Source organism: Ambystoma mexicanum, chromosome 12 (assembly GCF_040938575.1).
Source record: "Ambystoma mexicanum isolate Mex_15411 chromosome 12, UKY_AmexF1_1, whole genome shotgun sequence".
Taxonomy (NCBI): domain Eukaryota; kingdom Metazoa; phylum Chordata; class Amphibia; order Caudata; family Ambystomatidae; genus Ambystoma; species Ambystoma mexicanum.
The window spans coordinates 219,103,602-219,123,273 of record NC_090936.1 but is presented as its reverse complement, the minus strand read 5'-3'; positions in this window follow the sequence as shown (position 1 = coordinate 219,123,273).

Here is a 19,672-nt window from a genome sequence, read left to right as displayed (position 1 = left end):
TTTATGCCTAATGAAAGGACTATTAGTTCGAACAGCTCATTTAAAAAATGCGGTCCATTGTCAGACCGCAAAACCTCACACACACACCCCATCTTGGGAACACTTCACACACAAGGAACTTGGCAGTGCACGCGGCTTCAGGGTGTGTGCATGGACCTGCCTTGATCCATTTAGAAAAAGGACATACCACAACCAGAATGTACCTGTAGCAGTTGCATGTCTGCAGCATATCCACACAATCTATACGTAGATGCTGAAATGGGCCATTGGGTCTAGGAAATACTCCACTCACTGTTCACAAAGTGTGCCCAGTAGTACATTTCTGGCACACAATGCAATTTACAATAAACTGTGCCACATGTTCTAACAGATTTGGCGAGAACCACTCTTCTGCTATTGTAGCAGGTAGACTCTCTCGAGTCACATGCGCGGGGTAATGGAGCTGCTCCAATACTAACCTCAATAATGGTAGAGGCATAATACCCCTGTTTTTTCCATAATTCTATCTCTTCTTGTGGTGCACAACCTTGTATCACAATTAACTCCATCATCTTGTCATCTCTTTAACACTTTTTATTCAAAATTAGAAATGATTGGGAAATAGGCTGCCTGTTTGGCTTCTATGTTTGCAGCTTAGTTTCTGCTGAAACTCTGTCTTCTTTTTTAGTATGGGCTGTGCATTTTACAACTGCTAGAGTCAATGGGAGGGCTAGCACTTCATTAGGTTTGTCCACAGTGTTACTTCCTCATCTTTGAATCTCTGAACTGCAGCGATAAGCATCACTTATTCTGCAGCCTGTGCAAGCAATTAGAAGGCAATCTCATGCTTGTCACTACCTCAACTTGACCCTCTTGTTTCAGCTTTACTACCACTGATACAGTATGCCTTTTGCCAGTCGTTTGAAGAATATTTGAAGAACCATCAATAAAAACAACCCCCCCTCCAAAGGCATTTTCTCTAGTTTAGATAAATTAATTATTGTTTTCAGTATATGTTGTGCAATCGTGTACACAATCATCCTCACCTACTGGTTCAGGTTCAGCTATGAACGTTGCTGGATTCACTGTTTTACATCTGCTAATTTTAATCACAGGATTCAATATAATTACCTTGTATCCTGAGGCTCTTTTTGTAGTCAATGTACTTTTAGGCTTCTCTAAAATTGCAAAGAATGCATGCTCTACAAATAGAGTTACTGAGCACCCCATCGTTATACTTGAATCATTTTCAATCACAAATGCAGCAGCAGCTTAAGACTGCTCAGAGGTATAATGCCCTTTCATAACCGGATCTAAAATCCCACTATAATAAGCTAATGGTTTGTGTCCAAGTCCTAATGTTGTTTTCTGTGTAAGGACTGCTGTCATGATGTCTCCATTTGAATAAGAAAACAAATGCAATTCTTCATTATAATCTGGAATTCCTAAAACAGGGGCTTTATTGATTGCCTTTTTCAATTCTTCAAATCCTTCAGTCATGTTGTCTATCCATATTATTTTGCTCTTGCCCACCTATGCTTTTTTAAGTCCTTTTAAAAGTGGTTGGATATATGTACAGTAATTGAAAACCCAGGCTTGCAATAGTTACATAGTCCTATAAATGGTTGTATTTCCCTCACTGTTTTATGTTCTGAGGTCTTCATAATTGCTTCTGCTCTCTCAGGGGTCACTTTCATCTCCTCATGAGAAATCAACTGTACTACATACAAAATCTCTTCCTGACAGTATTGTATCTTCTCTTTGTCTACTTTATATCCTTTCTCTGAGAGTATGGTAATAAGCTTAACCAAATCTTCTCTGCATCTTTCTCCTGTCTCACTACACTCCAAAATGTCATCCGCGTATTGTATGTAATATTGCACTCCTCTTCTGTCAAATCTGGCAGCCTGTATCCTTCACTGAGGGGTATCACTGTTCTCCATCCTCTTCCCTAATTCTCTGTCCCATGAAGAACCACCCTTTCTTCTCTGACCAGTGTTGCTTCTAACTCCAAGGGGATAATCTGCCCTTCTTCATCATCCATAGGGATTTCTGGTCTGAACAAAAAGTCAGCAGGTATTCTTAATAGTTTACCTATTAATCTTGGTAACCACGATAATAAAACAGTCCCTCCATACACAAATACATCTGCACCTAATGGAACTCCTCATAATGACTTCTGGCCTGTAAAGGCTAGTATACACTCTCTCACAAATCTATAATGTATCCCTGGAATGGAATACACTAATCCTTCATCAGTAAAGGATATTGTCATGTTAAGTTTCATCATTAAGTCACAAGCCAATATGTTAACCAGCGTTTGCCTAGCATATAATAATGGCATTGACATGTCATGTTCTCTTATAGAGATTGGTAATTCGACTGCAAAAGGAACTAAACTCATTACCCCAGAGAATCCCTGTGCATTCATTGCAATACCTGACATTGGATATTTACCCTCAGGGATACAGGAACGAGTTGCTCCAGTGTCCACAAGAAATGAAAATGTATTGCTTCCTATCGTCACCTTGACCCTTGTTTCCTCTTGGGGGTCTGGAGTTAGAGATGATAATGAACACATCAGGTCACTCTTTGGGCTGTACTATTATGGATATACATTCATCCCTATACCTGTGAAGGGAGTTCCTCCTTCCACAGTCACACTCCCCAATTTAGCTGCATTTGCTTGCTGAGCTCCCAGCACCATAGCCTGCTGTGTCTGTGCTTGCTGAGTTTGTACTTGTTGTGTTTGCATGGGACTTGCTGCAATTGTCCTTGTGGCAATTGCATTTGTGATGGTGCTTGATGCATTTGCTGTGGTCTAAGTGCATATGTCTGAGCCTGTGGGTGCTCTTGGGCATAATATTCCAGAGGTTCTGCATTATATTGTGGAACATAGACCATTCCCCCTTGGAGCTTGCTAATTTTGTTGCATGCCTCCTCTGCTTCTACATGTTCTCGCTATGTGTCCTATTCTTCTGCAATTCCAACATTGTTGTGGCTGTCTGCCATTAAATCCTCCTATTCCATGAGGGTTGTGAAATCCCCCTCATCCTCGTCCTCCTCTCGGCCCATTTCCTCTTCCCCTTGGCTAAAAAAAAGTTGTCCACTCTGATCTGTGGGATACACTACGTTGTTTTGCTGCACTGATTGCATCTTCTGTGTCACCTCAACTTCATTACTTGTCAATACCGCTCCCTATATGGCTATTTTTGACAACCTTTTCTGAACTCCTGCTTTCTACTCTCAGCTTTCTTCTTATTCTTCTCCTGCATCAATCAGCCACTGTGCATGACCGTCGATTGTATTTCTCCCCATGGCTTCGCCTCCATTCCCACTTATTTCTTTCTCTGCCACTGCACTGGCTCGGGCAGTCCCTGGCACAAAATGTGGTAAAATAATGCCACTGTTTTATCCCATGGTTCATGCATTTCAAGGTGCCATCTCTCTTGAATATCTTGAATATAAGCAACAAGTACATCGTCCTTCCCTATTTCATTAGTCATAATCACACCCATATCTGATGTATTGGAGTATTGTACTCTGAAAGCCCGCCATACATCTGCTCTACAATTATTGACTGACGCTCCATTGTGTGTCATGTTTTGTGCAGTCACAGCCACATATCCTGCACATTTCCAAATGTCGTCAGCTCTCTCCCCTATAATGCCTGCTAGCAAGCCTTTTACGTTATTCCTGATGTCATTCTCTCTATCTCATAAATCCATTTTCCTGCACCAGAAGTTAAACTTTGTAATTTACATCTTAAATTATTTTTATCAATTTGTGGCCACAGTATATACTGTGGTAGTCCTCCCTCTTTCTCTAATAATGGGAATTTTGAAAATACTGGTCCATAATCATACCTGCCTACAATTCTTGTTTTCCCGGTGGGTTTAGTCTCGCCCATTTGTCTCCCCGTCCTGGTAGTGGCCTTAATCTGCTTACAGAAGGAGGGGATACGTCCCCTGTACTGCACGATCATGCTTTTGGTCGCTCAGTGTATGGTGCCGGTTATAGTGTTTTCTCTTTTCTGTCCTCTAAATCAGACCATATTACCCCTTTTTCATAAATTTGATTCTCATGAAAATCTGCATACACCCTCCCTTCGCACTCTCTTGTTTTCTTCCCTTTCTTCGCCTGACATCATTTTGCCCCGGCTTGTATGACTATTATCTTTACATACGTTGGAAGTGGCTGTATTCTGTGAGAGATCTGAAACACAGAGTGCCGCGTGGCTTGACGTGTTTAGGTGCTTTCTTCTAACAGCAGGAGGAACAGCTGCTGCTGCCAGTGGAGCCATTGTACGTTTTGTGTTGTGCTCTCAAGCTCACGATCCCCACTGTTGAGCCCCCGAACCCTGTCAAGCTTGGAACGGAGGTTATGGAAGGTGAACCCCCTTCCTTCATTGGCAGCACACAGTAAGCAGACAGTGTGCATTCCCTAGTGCGGCTGTGTACTGGAGCTGAGCTGAGGCACTTAGCTTACCTCAGAGCGGCTATTTACTAATTGCTAATTCCAATGACATCCAGTCCTTGCCTCTCCTCCCCATCTCCTCATGCCACCCCCATCCCATTCCCTACCCCTCAGACCTGTGGTCTTTAATGGGAGCCCTCGGCTAAGTTCCCAGTGGGGTATGTTTGCTCGGTCAACCCGGGACATACTATCTGGCTATTGAGTGGAACAGAGCGCTTTATAGTAGCTCACTTTCTCACTCCACAAGAGGACCTGGGGACTAATACGGTGCCAGTGGGTGACTGAATCTGGAACGCTTAGGGCCCTCCTGGACGTTCTTCTGTGGGGCTGAAATTGGGCAAGCTCAGTCACATTCCCTGGATTAAAGAGGGTGGGCCTCTGATGTGAAGTGGCATCTTGGAAATGCTGGTAAATACACGTATGCGCACATTGGCTGGGCACAAGGCTAACCGTAAAAACAACAAAATGGCAGAAAATGCTGTAGGCATGCAATCTGGTAACAACCTGGAGGGGATCCACTCTAAGGCTCATCTGACTGAAGCCCCCCAGGGCTGATAACATCTTTCTTTCCCATCACACGGACCGACATGGTGGCGCAAATCAAGAACATTGCGCATGAGCCCCCAGACCTGCCGTCTCTACTGATGCCATAGAGCTGGAAGTTAGCTCTAACATGAGCAACATAGACAACAACTCCCTCCTGGACCTTTGCTACTCTGTCCGGGAGTGCCTCCTGGGGTACGTGAAGCGGAAATTCCCCTGCAACACTACCTTGGCTCCAACCTATGATCCCACTCAAATGGATCAGGCCTCAGATGTCAGGCTCTCGAATTTCCCTAATATGTGCCCTGATGTGGATGGTTCTGTGTCCTTTTCCACACATTCTGTTCATAACGATCAGTCTACTGAGATCCAGTCCTCTCCGTCTATTCTGCAGTTCAGAATGAAAATTCTGCTCAGGCTTTGTGGCTGTATAAATGCCAATCAGATGGGGCAGAATGTGGGGAGTACTGCCCCTGCAAGTGCTGGGCACCCTGTTCTCCCACCCCGCCCCTCCCAGTAATGCCACCTAAAGTACTGCTGAATCATGGCTATTCAAATGATAGCCCTAAAGTAAAAGACACTGGCCAGGGTGCCACAGGGACAATTCTGAGAATTCTCCTATCTACCAGACTCGCAGAGAAAAGCGACTGGCTGGAAAAGCTTCCTTAAAAAAAATCCTGTTGTCAAAAAAGGCTGGGTTTGCCACCAAGGAGTCTTCTACCCAGGGGAAGAAAATCAAAAAAGTCATGGAAAAAGTGCGCCCGTCAGAAGGGACGGACGAGTAAAAGGACTGGAACGCTCACCAGCTGGATCTTGCCCAGCGACAAGTCACAGAATGCAGCGATTTGGAAGAACACTCTGTGGCTGTAGCATAAACTCTAACTGTCAATAGGCACGGTGAGGGGAGGCTGATTTCCTGTTAGACTCCTGAGAAACCGAAGCCCGCTGCTGCACCTTGTCTACCTCCCAGGCCGGCTGTAGTCCTGGCGAACCCGTGAGGGAAGCCCGATCATGACCCGTCTATCTTCACTATTAAGCAAATCCATCAGCGGAAGAGAGATAGGTGGGTCAATTGCTCTGAGCTGCTCTCCTTGTTAAATCAAATACCTTCGTTGAGGGTTCTAGTCTCTGAAGACATTGCCTTTGTTGAACCCCTTAAATGCCTCAATGCCAACATCTCCAGAATCCACTGCAGGGTCTCTGATTCAATCTTGCTGATCTATAATCATAATTATCAACTGTACAAACTCGGCATTGACCTGGACATTGACCCTAACCCTGCTCTTCCTATGCCAGGGAGCAAAATCTCTCCCATCAGATAACTAAGCAGACGTCGGACTTCGGTTGGAGGGGGAGGGTAACATCGATGAAATACAAAGAGTCCTACGATGGCTAACGGCAGCCCTACCTGCAATAACTATGAAGGATCAATGAAGGCTCTCCATCTGCTCCTGGAAGAACAGGCATCAGTCACCTGACAGGCACTGATGCCTCAGTGCATTATTTGGCTGACAACCACATAGACATGCTGCAGGAGACATGGTTGCGGGACCCCTATTATATCGACGGTTTTGATGCCATCCAGGTCATTGCTAAAAAAAGGGGTGCATGGACGCCCATATGGTGGCCTTCTGGTGGGGCTTAGACACCCCCTGAAACTGCAAGATCTGTCCAGACTGATTCTATTTACTTTATTTTGGTGGCAGAATGTGTGCTTAATGTCGGGATCCCTGAGGCTCCATCATTGGTGGTCTGCCTGTATGACCCTCCCCGTGGGGCATACAAATAGATGGAATACAGAAATCTTTAGCCAATGTATTTTCCCAATGGCTATGTGGAAATGGGGGTGGTTTCATCATCATCTGGGGGGACTTTATTGCCCTTTGTAGATGCCCCCACAGTATTGATCCTAGCACTAATGTGGCCAGCATTTTTTAAATGTCCTTACTTACCCAAAATGCACAGGGAGTTAAATGGTTGAACTTTCTCTCTGACTGGAATTTGCATATGCTAAACGGTCACTCGAAGGGGGGATTCCGGGCTGGCCTACATGGAAAGAGAGTAATAATCAGGCTATGCTTGATTATTTCTTTGTCAATCCAACGCTCCCTCCAGATGAGAATACAGTCCAACGAGTGTAGTGACCATGCTACACTATCTTTAGAGGTCGATTTGAATGTGTAGACCATTGTGTACCCCCAGTTAGGGAAGTTACGGGTCAACCATGCTGGCAACAGAGTGAGCTGGTCAGACAAAAACATTCAGCTTGCAAATAAACTCTTCTGCATCGGCCACAATATGACCTCTGTTAACTTAATGACTATGGCTCGTTCTCGACTATGATTCTAACCGCAGTAAACGAGAGATCTCTTTGCTCAGCACTCCACTCTATCAAATGCCACCATTATGACAAAAGGATTAGAGACACGGAAAATGGAAATGAGAAGGGAAATTCGAGAGGCTAAAGTTCATTTTTCTGTAAAGAGACTCCCTGACCACCACAAAATGATGAAAAAACTGGTATCGACACTGGGTCAAATGGTGGTGCTATTCCCTAAAACAAGATGGTTGGTGAAAAAAATGGCTGCAGTGCACTGCTCGCGTGATATGAGGAAGATATGGCAAGCCCTGGGGGAGGATAAAGGCAGCTTGGCTGAAAAAGTTATCAATCCTGTGAGTGAAGCACAATGGATTGCCCACATTGAGACAACCACTCCTGTACAGAATCAGGTCAGCATTGGGAATTGGGAAGATGGTCAATTTAGGATTCATCGGGAAGCCATCTCCCTTAAGATCAGGAATCTTAAATCTTCTAAAGCCCCCGTCCCTGATGGCCTGGCAGCCGTGGTGTTAACAAATTCTCCTGAGCACTGGGTGACAATTCTGGAAATTTTGTTGAAGGAGGTGATGTGGGAATGTAAGATCCTGATCTCCTGGCTATCAGTAATACATATCCCTGTGTATAAGAAAGGAGACCGACAGCTACCGGGTAACTATCGTCTCCTGGCTATGCTAGATGTTCCCGGTAAGCTGTTTGCCTCCTTCCTATTGGTCACCTACAGACATGGTCAGATTCCAATAGGATCCTGCATCGTTTCTAGATGGGCTTTTTCCCCCGCGGCTGCTCCATTATACATAATCTAAGGGCTATGGATTCATTAATTGAGTGTACAAGAAGTAGGGGAGGTCATGGTCTGTATACATTGTTTAGGGACTTCACGTCCGTATTTGATTTGGTTCCCAGGGAGAGGCTCTGGGCTAAACTAGCAGCCAGAAGTTGTCCACCTGTATTATTACACTTTCTAAAACTGCTTCACTTTGATAATACTGTGTAAGTGAAACCGGACAACGAAGGAACACTATAAAGTCCTATAGCCAGTTCTAGAGGGGTTAAACAGGGGTGTAGATTGGCCCCATTCTGGTTTAATATGTATTTAGCTGACCTCCCAGAATGTCTCAAGAGGCTGGACACTTGCCCGCCCAGGATTGGCTCAGCCCCGGTCAAATAACTTGCTTATGCTGATGACCTGGTCCTTATGGATATGAGAAAGCTAGCAGAGGGGCTGTGGAGCTATGCATATGAAAACAAGCTAGTCATCAATAAGTAAAAGACCCAGGTTATGCTCTTTACTCAAAAAAGAGTAGCCCGCCCGGCCCTTCTGATGGAGGGCACATGTGTTGAATACGCTGAGAGCTATAGGTACCTGGGGGTGGAGTAAGAGAGTATCATATCAAGCTGCCAGAGGAGGGAAGGCAATGCAACTAACAGCGTTGATTGCTGCCTTCAGTAAAATGTCTGAAGGGTTCAGCCTTTATGGCATTCTGAAGCAGTACAAACAGTGTTCTGCCGGCTGTTTTATATAGTTTGGAATCTCTATCCCTGGATGATTTGTTTTGGGTTGCCAGGGATGAGGCCTGCTTCTGACGTTGAATACTGTGCCCCCCCCACTGTATCGCGATGGAAATCATTTGCCTGGAATTGAGCATTTGCTCGATGTCTAACACGCTCTTACTGAAACGTGGCCTACTATACTTGAAGTCCTTTACCAATCCACAGAGTGACCTATTACAATTGTTGGGCTCAGACATGGTAAACAAAGTACAGTCGGGCTTTCTTAAGTACACTTTAAGTATTTTCAGCACTCTCGGATGGGTCCCTGACTGGGAACATGGATACCCAGAACTCCATAAGGAATTCAAGGGAAAAATGCTGGATTGGGACAGCCAAAGGATCATGCCCATCTTCAGACCGTGAATTCTTATGGGTTTACATCTTTTGTTCTATATACCCCTGGGAGAGCGCAGAGCTATCTTATGTTGTGTCCCTTGAAAAATGTCTGCATGTTTCTACTACTTTTCTGCATAAACAGATTGCCTGTCCTGACGAACACTGGGCCTGCCAAGAAATTGAAACGGCCCAAAAGATTTTGTTATTTGTGCAAAAACCATGATTGTCCTGAAACTGGAAAGCACATATTGACAATGTTCCAGTATGCTTCCCATGATTGAGCGAAATTTGGGTGCTTATGTCCACAACTTGGCCTCACTCATTGAGAGGGCCTTTTGGCTACGGTGTCTGAATACGGGAAACAAGAGCCTGCAGTTTGCCCTCTATCATGTTTGAATATCTTTTGAACAGCTGGTGGTGTTTTATGTAGAACCTTAACATGGGCAGGGTCATTTCCGCCGATGAGGTCTGTTCAGGTAATTCTGCTGGCATGTGTGGGATTGTATTGCCAGGGTGACTCTCTCTCCTGTCTGGCTGCTCGAAATTCTAATTTTGCCTGTCTGCCTGTCTGAATATTTCGCTTGCGTGCCTGGAGTTGCAACAAATATAATGTTGGATGAATTTCTGAATCTCTGAATATTGAATTTCAAATTCTGAATGTTATTCTTATTCTGTATCTTACATACTTTATGAAGCAAGAGTCTTGAATCTTGAATCTGGAATTTTGAACTTTGCACTCTGAACTTATACATTTTTAATTGTACTGTATTTTAAATCTTTGTATTTTGTATGTGTATTATTATTATATATTTGTATTTTCCTTTATGTGAAAAGTCTTTGACTTTATCACATTAAACTAAAAATAAAGATCTTTTTCCATGTTATCAATATCTAGTCTACATAAAGACAGCATTCTGTGATAATCTGTCATAATGCCATCTAGCCTTCCTTCAGTTTCCCTTGCTAGTTATCCTTCTTTATTCTCTTGTGTGTGTTATGCCCTTTTTTAGTCCTCATTTGCCTATGTAAATCCCCAAGTCGTTTCTCTATGCCTTCTGTATCTCGCACATCAGTCCATATTGGTATTCTTGGTACCCCTTGCAGTTCCCTATTGGTCTGTTTTGACCCTCTTTCTTCCTCAAGTCGTTCTTGTGTTTTGGTAGGCACTATGTTTCTATAACAAAGATACTCTATTTTGTGATCTTTTAGCCACCTACTTCTTTTCATTTCTTCTTCCCTTCTCCTTATCGATCTTATTCATTTTCTTCTCAGCTTCTTTGCAACCTAAGTTCTTTTTTTCTTTGCGTCCTCCTCTTGTCTCTTGTCTTCCAACCTCTCCTTTTCTTCCCTCGCATAGTAAGGTCTTCGTTCTTCCCTTTGCTAGCATTCTGTGTCTTTCTCTTCTTTATATGCCGTCTCTTCTTCCGTTTCTTTCTTCTCTCGCTCATTTCTCTCTTCTCTTTCTCAAACCTCATCAACGCCCTTATAATCTAGCTTGAGAAATATTTGTCCTCCGATCCATTGATTCTGTATTATTGTCATTCCCTTAGCTTTGTCCTTTCTTTCTTTCTGTTTCTTTGCTTCCTCCTCTATCTCCATGTCTCTATCTTGAATGTACCTTCCATTCATAATGCTGTTAACTTTCATAGCGTGTCGAGACATATTTGCATTTTCTGCTTTTACTCTCTTCCGCATTGTCCTCACTGTTATAAGCGGGGAACTCATATGTCGGATTAACGTACCCCACTGCTGCTTTCAATTCCTTTAAAGGATAATATCCTTTCTCCTCTGTGTCTATACTCTTATTTCCAGGAGGGCAAAGGGGAGCCGAAGTCGTTACATCCTCCCCTTTATGCTAATTAAGCATCCACTCCTTCTCAGCTGTATCTTCTTTCTCACTCTGATACATTTTCCATAACTCTAAAATAGCCAACCTTTATATGTGGCATACAAATATGTCACAATATGTCCTAATACTGTTTTGACAACACACCCTGCTGTGGCCACGGCATAAGTGTCTTGTTAGTCAGTCCTCAAACCCACTCTCAATGATACTTCCTTATTTTAGCTGTGTATTTTAGCAATGTTCTGCATAATTGTAAAAGAGGAGTTTCTCCCATGATGATGATTCGATCTCGACTGTCTTAACTTAAATGACCTTTTATTCTTTTTTTATTCAATCAAATATACCACATTGGTCAGTTCGGGCAGGCACCTTCAATCGCTGCTTATTTATCCAAAAAATCAATTATATATATGTACAAAAAAACCTTGTTACATAGATTTATATATGTATAAATCTATGTAACAAGTTTTTTTTGTTCCTTCGTTTACACTTTCTATCAACTTTTAGTATCTTATTGTTTTACCATTGATATTTTAAGAGTCTCTTCTTTATTTATTTATTAGTTTACTTTGACTTTAATTCTTCTGCTTGACATCAATCTCTTGATTAAAAAATGTAATAATCACCTTAATATTTGTACTATTGTTTTATATGTATTAGTTTAAACACAACAAAAGCTTTACACTGATATATTTATAACCCCACAAGTGCACTTTTTTTCTGCATATACCTTCCTTTACTATCTTTAGTAAATGTATCTCATCTCATTTTTGCTCCATTTTGGAGCTTGATATGTACTCTAATTGTTGACCTTGCCTCAGGAATCCTTAACACTCCTATTAGGATTCTTTTTCGTGTGTACGCTTTCGTCCCTTAAGGGAACCAGGAACAGAGGTATCTACTTTTCTTCTTTTTAATCCCCCCAAATCTCGTTACTTTTATATTTATTATTTACAACATAGTCCCTCCCCCTCTTTTTCCCACTTGTAAAGTTCTACTTACATCCGTGGCTCAGCTCAAGTCCCTCTTCATTGACTCCCCCTTAACCAAGAGTTTGCCTTCCATCCAAGGGGCACCTGAGGGGACCAGACAGGAATTTCATCAAAGAGGGATTTGCCAACTGTATCTTCGAACACGTGTTTTGCTGCACACTGTTCTACACAGGAAGTTCCACTGTCTTCTGACTAATGGTGGGAGCACTTGAGTGTCCGTAGGTCTGGATTTCGGCCTAGGTCGATTACACCTGAACCATCCGCACCACTGCCAAAATGCACTCTAGCACCTTGAAGAGTCTCTTGTGCTATATGGGATTACCAATAAATATCTCAGACCAAATACTGGACAGACTCAATGAATATGGAAAAATACTAATTTATTCTCAATTTAATAAGCAGGGTCAGCTGGCAGACATTGGACTGATGCATGCACACTCACACACAAACTTGATTACACAGTGGTTTAAAACCCCAATTTGCATCATCCTACATGGCAAACTGTAAAATCCATTGATGGGAGGGATTGGTTAGGGGAACATATTTACTTATAGAATACATATGGGTTAGTACTTCATTGGTTGTCTCCTACCTGTAAGACAAACCTCAAACTACCTCTAAATAGCTAGAACAAAATGACAGCAGATCGGTCTATGCAACAATGTATAGCAGGTTGCCCCATAGACCCACTGATTGGTTGGCATTCCCATCCAACCTTGGACTTTCGGCTCGGCTAGCAGCAAGTAAGCAAAACGAAACGCAGGAGCTTGAGTCATGCCAGATTACTCCCCATGTTCCCAATTAGTCAATCATCTCTCATCAGCCATGAGCCAGAGTTTCCCACTTGTAGTTGACCTTGTAGCCTGCTCTCTGTTCTGAGACATTCAAGGGAGTGTAAGCACAACACTATCTTCATTCAGAGCTTAATGAATAGCCCTTGTTTTTGACTTCTGGATCACGTGTGAGGAGACCGCAAATGTGTTAATTTTCAATGTCCTACTTACTGCTATTTAATTTAAATATGCTGGCGGTTATTGCTTCTCTTGGCCTCTATAGACTTGCTCACTCCATCTTGTAGGAGCCTTATTCATTGTTAATTGTCCAATACTTTGACTCTTGCAAATGTTTTCTTCCTCTTTAATCTAGGAGAAATATGTCTCACGTCCATAGTGTATCTGTTTGCCTCCCTTTATGCTTTGCAGCTATTCCTTAAAATAGCATCCTTGATCCCAGACCAACATAGACTTATCTTTGTTTTGCACACAATACTAATTCACGAACGCCTCCTGACTCTGCAACTGTTACGCTCACCTGACTCCCACGGAGGCGCTGGCCTGGTTTGCGCTGCTGTGACCTCTTCTAAGGTGATGCGCAGGGTTCGGAAGACGGACAGGACCGGGCCCCCAAATCTGGCTTGTCTGGCTCGCAGAAGTATCCTTCTGTAGGCGAAAATAGGGGATTAACTGTCTGCGGGGTAATGCAATCGGCCTCCCACTTTCCCCTCTCACCCTCCTTGAAACCCTTCTGTGATTTCTCGTAGCGTCTCACCTTAGGGTCTGGAAGGACGAGCTCTCCATCCTGCTTCTGATGCAGGGGCACGTTGGTATCCAGTTACTTCACTGGATTTTCGGATTGGTGAGAACCAAACTTGCTTGGCTTCCAGGTAAGTTTTTGATAAGAGGTTCCCCTTGTGTCCATGCATTAATGTACTAATGCTAGTGTCTTTTTCCCCATAGAGGCCGGGGTACGGAATGCCGGGGAACAGGCACCGACCCGAGATGAGAGGTGAAATCCTTGTAGAAATCAGGTAAGTCTTTAATGAGCGTTTTTTGGTAATGTATTTTCATTTGCTCATTAACGCTGATGTCTTTTTCCCCTTAGGGGCCGGGGTCCAGAAATGCCAGGATGCGGCGCGGACCCGAAATGAAGAGGGAATGAATCAACAGGTAAGTCTTAACATGGAGATTTAGCTTTCCTTATTCCCTTCTCTCTCTCACCTTTTGTTCTGGTCTTTTTCTCCCTAGGCGCTGGGGCGTGACTGTGAATCCGGATGATCGCTGCTGAACATGGAGACGCCCTGTAAAGTTGAGTGGAATGCGGCGCTGCAGCGATCGACGCAATGAGCTTTTAAATTAAAGTCTTCCTTTTCAGGATTGTCGGCGAGATGTCTCCGGGATGCGGATTTAGCAGGTAAGGACTTTTCCTTCTTCTGTTCTCTTCTTCTCTTCCTTTGCAGGTGATCCAGGATGCTGGCAGGCATGGCAGAAGTCAGGATGCAGGAGCAGACACGGTGAGCGTCCAGCTGCTAGATGCAGAACAACGCGAAGCACGTGTGGCTGTTCGGGTGGGGTTTAAATAGCTTTGGAAGAAGTTCCAGGTATGTATCCTTCCTCCAATCAGGTATGTATCCTTCCCCGACCACGCCCGGATGGTAAATTAGTCCCACAGGTAAAGTAGTTCCTTTCAGGCCTCAAGGAGGCCGGGATCCTGCAGCATGGTCTGCATCAGGTAAGTGCACCCAAGCATTCCCATAATGAGCCTGGCGCCTATGGCGCCAGGACTGATGTCTTTTATGAGCCTGGCACCATAGGCGCCAGGACACTGTCCAAAGGGCCCCTATATGGGGTTGCTGGGTCCTTCCTTGGGGACTGGATGTCCGCTTTTGGGGACGCCGGGCTTGAACCGGCTCCCCGGGAGCGGGCATCATGACAGCAACCCTGGTCTGTTTCTGAGGTAGCTGAATTGAATCTTTTCACAAGCCCGCGTCCATTGGCCATCCTTGCGATGCTATATTGTCCTCTATGGCAAGCTTCAATGTGGCTCATCTACCTTGCGTTGCTCTGTATTTACACTTATTGGTCAACAAGTTAATTAATTATTTGTATATGTGATTATTTTATCGTTTTGTACATGTTTCTTTTATCACTTCAGTTACACTATTACTCTTCAGTATTTTCATATTGTTTCAGTATGTCCTTGTATAACAGCTTTATGACATCACTCTGCCCACCTCAGATTTCACTCAGCACTACCTGATATCCAGTGGTGTGTGCTGACATCCCCCTACACAACAAACTTCCACTCCTTCAGTGTGAGGATACATTTGATACAATTGTCTGAGTGCATATCATCTCTCGTACACTTGATGCAGCATAAGCATAACATAACACATGGAGTCCCATATATGGCGGTGAAGGCACAGGAGTTTGGGATAATATGTCCACCTGCTCCTCTACACTAACAATTAATTTTTCACACAAACTGAAAGCACAAGTTGGTTTAGGATAACACATATCACAGACTCTTTAACCCCACAACATGTACAGTTTTACTTCTTTGTTTATGTCCACCTTGGTTACATAGAACACAGGTCTATAGAATATTCGGATACCTTGGTCACTCACAAAATATTCTTAATGTACAGAATTGTGCAGCACCCTGGACATGACGGAACAATTTAAATTCACAGTATACTTTGCATGGGGTTTACTTTATAACGTGTAGCACCTTGAAACCTGACCGGATGATACGCTTGGTAATACACTTTACATTAAGTTTAATTTGAATAAAATGCAACACTTTTCTATTGGCAACAGCAATTTCACACATGCAGCGCTCTTTATTTTATTTGTTTTATCTCCCTGTGCACTTGGTAATACTAGAGTCTTGGAGCACAACATATGTTAAACAAGAAACTTTTAATTCATATAGGGATATATAAGTAGACACTTTCTCACTCTCAGTAGATGGTATGCTTTTAATTAGAGACTTCACTCTAATTAATGTGGCAGGACATTTTTGTGCCCCAGCACAAACCCAGATGATCAGTTTACTTTGGAAACCACTCTGATTGAAGCCAGGGCCTGGGGAAAAGGGAGCAGTTTGGAATGTTATTTTTATGCACCCATCCCTTTAGGGAATTTTGGGGTTGGCAAAAGAAATAGGAGTATCTAATTACTTTAACAGCCTATAATGTTATCCACAGTGGAAGCAAAGTTGTTTATTTCAAATTTCAACAGAATCACCCCATGTCAGTTGGCTATAGAGAATTAATAAAATGATTATTTGGCAAACATGCTAAGTATCTACTTGGTCTGCCCACCCAACCAATTATGGTAAATATTAAATTAATCAGACCCACACAAGACTTAGTTTGGTTGGACAGGTTACTTAAATAGAATATCTCTGGGTTTGTGCTCAGGAAAAGTCACCAGGGCAACTGAATCATCTCATGGGCCACATAGATGTTTGGTTAGATTCCTCTCCAGGTTCAGTCATGGATACCTCCAGAATCCTCCCTTTATTTTCCTCTCTAGGTTCCCTCAAGATTTAAGTCTTCTTCCTGGTCTAATCCATCTGTCAGGCAATGTTGGGTCTCCAGCAATTTTTCAGTAGTCACACTCAGATCATAGCAGACAGCTCTCCCCTTTTCCCATTATGCATCCCCTTATTAATCTTTAAACACTCCCAAAATTATCCAAATTAGGGTGTGTCAGCTGATTTGCTAACTATTCTGGTTGGACATCTATTGTGCACCCCCATTGCAATGATTGGTTCCTTTAGTTACTAGGCATCATCCCCGTGAGTTATAACTTCATCTCTTTGAAATTGCATTGTTATCCACTTCAGCTATAACCTTAAAAACTTCAACATGGCAACATTTTTTAATTTAGAAATAACAGTCACAAACTCTATGTTCCTGAAATGGTCTAATCACACCAGACTTAATGAAGTGTGTCTCATTTTGGCACAAAGTTGCAGGTTTGAATGGCAGATATATTTAATTTTTTTCAACAAAGACTAGAGTTATCAACACAAGATTTGCTATACCGATATCTAATTGAACAAGTTATCATCTCCATGTATCTCCACTTGGTAACATTTTCTGGGAATCTATCATCACATTTCAGCTTACAAATGTATTTATCGGGGTCAAATTTCCATCAAACGGATAGGGCTTCTAGTAAGCTGTTTAATGATATTTGAACCATTGTTGTGTGAATTATGGTGCCTGAGATAATGCCCAAAGTATGATCCTTCATACAATCGTATGTAAAAATCAATGACATATTTTTCCCTTCAATTAACTTGCATATTTATGTTCCCAACATCTGTATGTAGGCCTGGTCTCTGGCCTTTGTTGGCCCAAACTTGCCATCATAGCACCTAACATTTATTTCTCCCGGGCCTAATGCCCATGTGTCCTTATCTTCCTTGAGTAGAGCGTATAACTCTGCCCCCTCACTCATTTGGCAGTCTATTGTAACTTGTCACTTGTCAGTTGGATCCTGGACTTCACCAACAATTGAATTTTAATTCCATGATTTTTTAAGAATTTACCTCCATTAACTGGGTCTTTTGCTTTCACAGTGACCATCTGTTCACTTCATAAACCTTAGTCGGGCACAAGCTTTGTCCCTTTTCTTGGCTCTGTGAACTTCATTGACATTACCTGATATTCGGATAAGTGTAGGAGAGAGGTATGCCATGCCTGAGCCTTGGAATCTACAATTTGGCTAAGCACAGTTTTTCTACATGCACAGAAAACAGGTATTTTGGAATGTCGCAATTCCTTTACACATTGGCCTGCTTTAATATCTCGCATCTGTAACGCTCACCTGATTCCCACGGAGGCGCGGGTCTTGGCAGGAAGCTGTGTGTGACTCGAAAAGTGATGTGCAGGACTCGATTGGCTTCTGGGGTCGAACCTCTTCGCACTGTGTGTCGGACTCGAAGAGTGAGGTTTCTGCAGGTGAAAGAATATGGGGGTTAATGGTCTGGGTTGTTGAATGTCCCTCTCTCTCTCTTCCTAGCTTTTTCGTAGAGCCCCCAGGTCAACGTGCTCACCTTATATAGGTGAATGCTGGGCTCTCCATCTGCGTCTGGTGCAGGGTGCCGTTGCCAGTTCCTTCACTGGTGAAACACAGGCCTCTTGAATTCAGAGGATGGTTACCGTCGTTATCTGCACGAGCGGTGAGTTTCTGGACACCTTTTGTCTTTATAGTCTTTACATGCTTGGCACGTTTATATGCAGACTCTGTATAATGCTTTTCCCTTATGTATTGCAGGGCTCTTGAGATGAAAGATGAAGTGAAGCGCCTGGAAGTTCGTAAGTATGGCAAGCGCTCTAACTGTCTCTTTCCTTGCAGCTTAGTTCATGTTAAAGAGACGCCGGAGTATTCGCAGGCGTTTTATTGCGACGAGCGTGATGGACGTAAGTAAATACCTGCTTAATGTCTTTTCCTTTGCCTTTCAGATGTTGGGTTGCAGGGCCGGAGTCCGCGGAATGCCAGTAAGTTGTTAACGATACTTTGTCTTCACAGGCAGCGATGTAGAACGAAGAAATCCGGAATTCACAGCGTGCCGGTAAGTATGGCAATGCTTTTGTTTTTGCAGGTGGAGATGCGGCGTGAAGAAACGGTCGCAGCCGATGGATCAGGTAAGTAAGCACTGCGTGTAAAGTTCGCGTTGCTAACCTGTTGTTTCTGTTCTTTGCAGGTGCTGATGATGTCTGGATACTGAAATGGTAAGTAGGATTCTTGCAGGTCCAGGAGCGGAAGAAGAAAGGCCGGAGCAGACTCGGTGAGCGTTCTGCTGCAGATGCAGAATAACGCGACGCACGCTTCATCTATCGGGTGTGGTTTAAATAGCCTTGGAGTGATGAGGCGTCTTCTTCCACGGCCCCGCCTAGGTAAGAAAAGAGTTCCAGTTTCCAGAAGAGTTCCAGTGCTGTATCCAGGGAGTGGAGCTGCCCCACCCAGGTAAGAAAGTAGTTCCTGTTCTCAGATGGCTTCTAAGTGGCTGGTAAGTAAGCAGCATGGTCTGCTGCAGGTAAGTCCACCCAAGCATCTTCACACCTATTATGAGCCCGGCGCTTCCAGTGCCGGGACCAATGGTTTTGATGAGCCTGGTGCCACCGGCGCCAGGACAAGGTCCAAAAGGTCCCAGTGGGGACCGGCTGGTGCTTAGGATTAGGGTTAGGGGCCTGTTTCCAAGGACGTTGGGCTGGTCCTGGCTCCTTGGAAGCAGTGATCATGACAGCATCATGCCATCAATATACAACTTCACATTATAATATACATTTGAATGGTTCAGGCCAAGGAGTTTCCTCTGTAAACAGTTCCTTTCTAACCAAACTGCAAATTCTATTTGGGAAGAATGCATTTCAGTGTCTCAATATCCAGTAATTGAAGGCAGCACTCATTTCTTTTCAGCCTTGTTGTTCACACACGGCACACTTCATTTTAGCCTTCCCATTTCTAACAACACTGTTGGTGTATTTGGCATTGTTGAAAGGTCCATTCTGGCCCTCCGGGCTAACAGTCAAAAGTGTGCTTTCAAATTACAGGAAAATATTTCTGCATTTTTAGGCCCAACCTGGCCAGGGGCAGTTCATTTGTGTCTTGGGGCTGCATTTGAACCCCAACCCTTCATATTTCAATCCCTCAGGGTGTCCTTGCTTTGGGCATCTTCATTGAATGGCGTCAAAATAAAGGGGTCTTTCTCACCCTGTTTGTTCCTGTTTGCACTGTGTGAGATCACCCATCCATTCATCCATTATTTTACCATCTACTTTCTGCGCTTACTCATCATTAAAATTATTTCTCT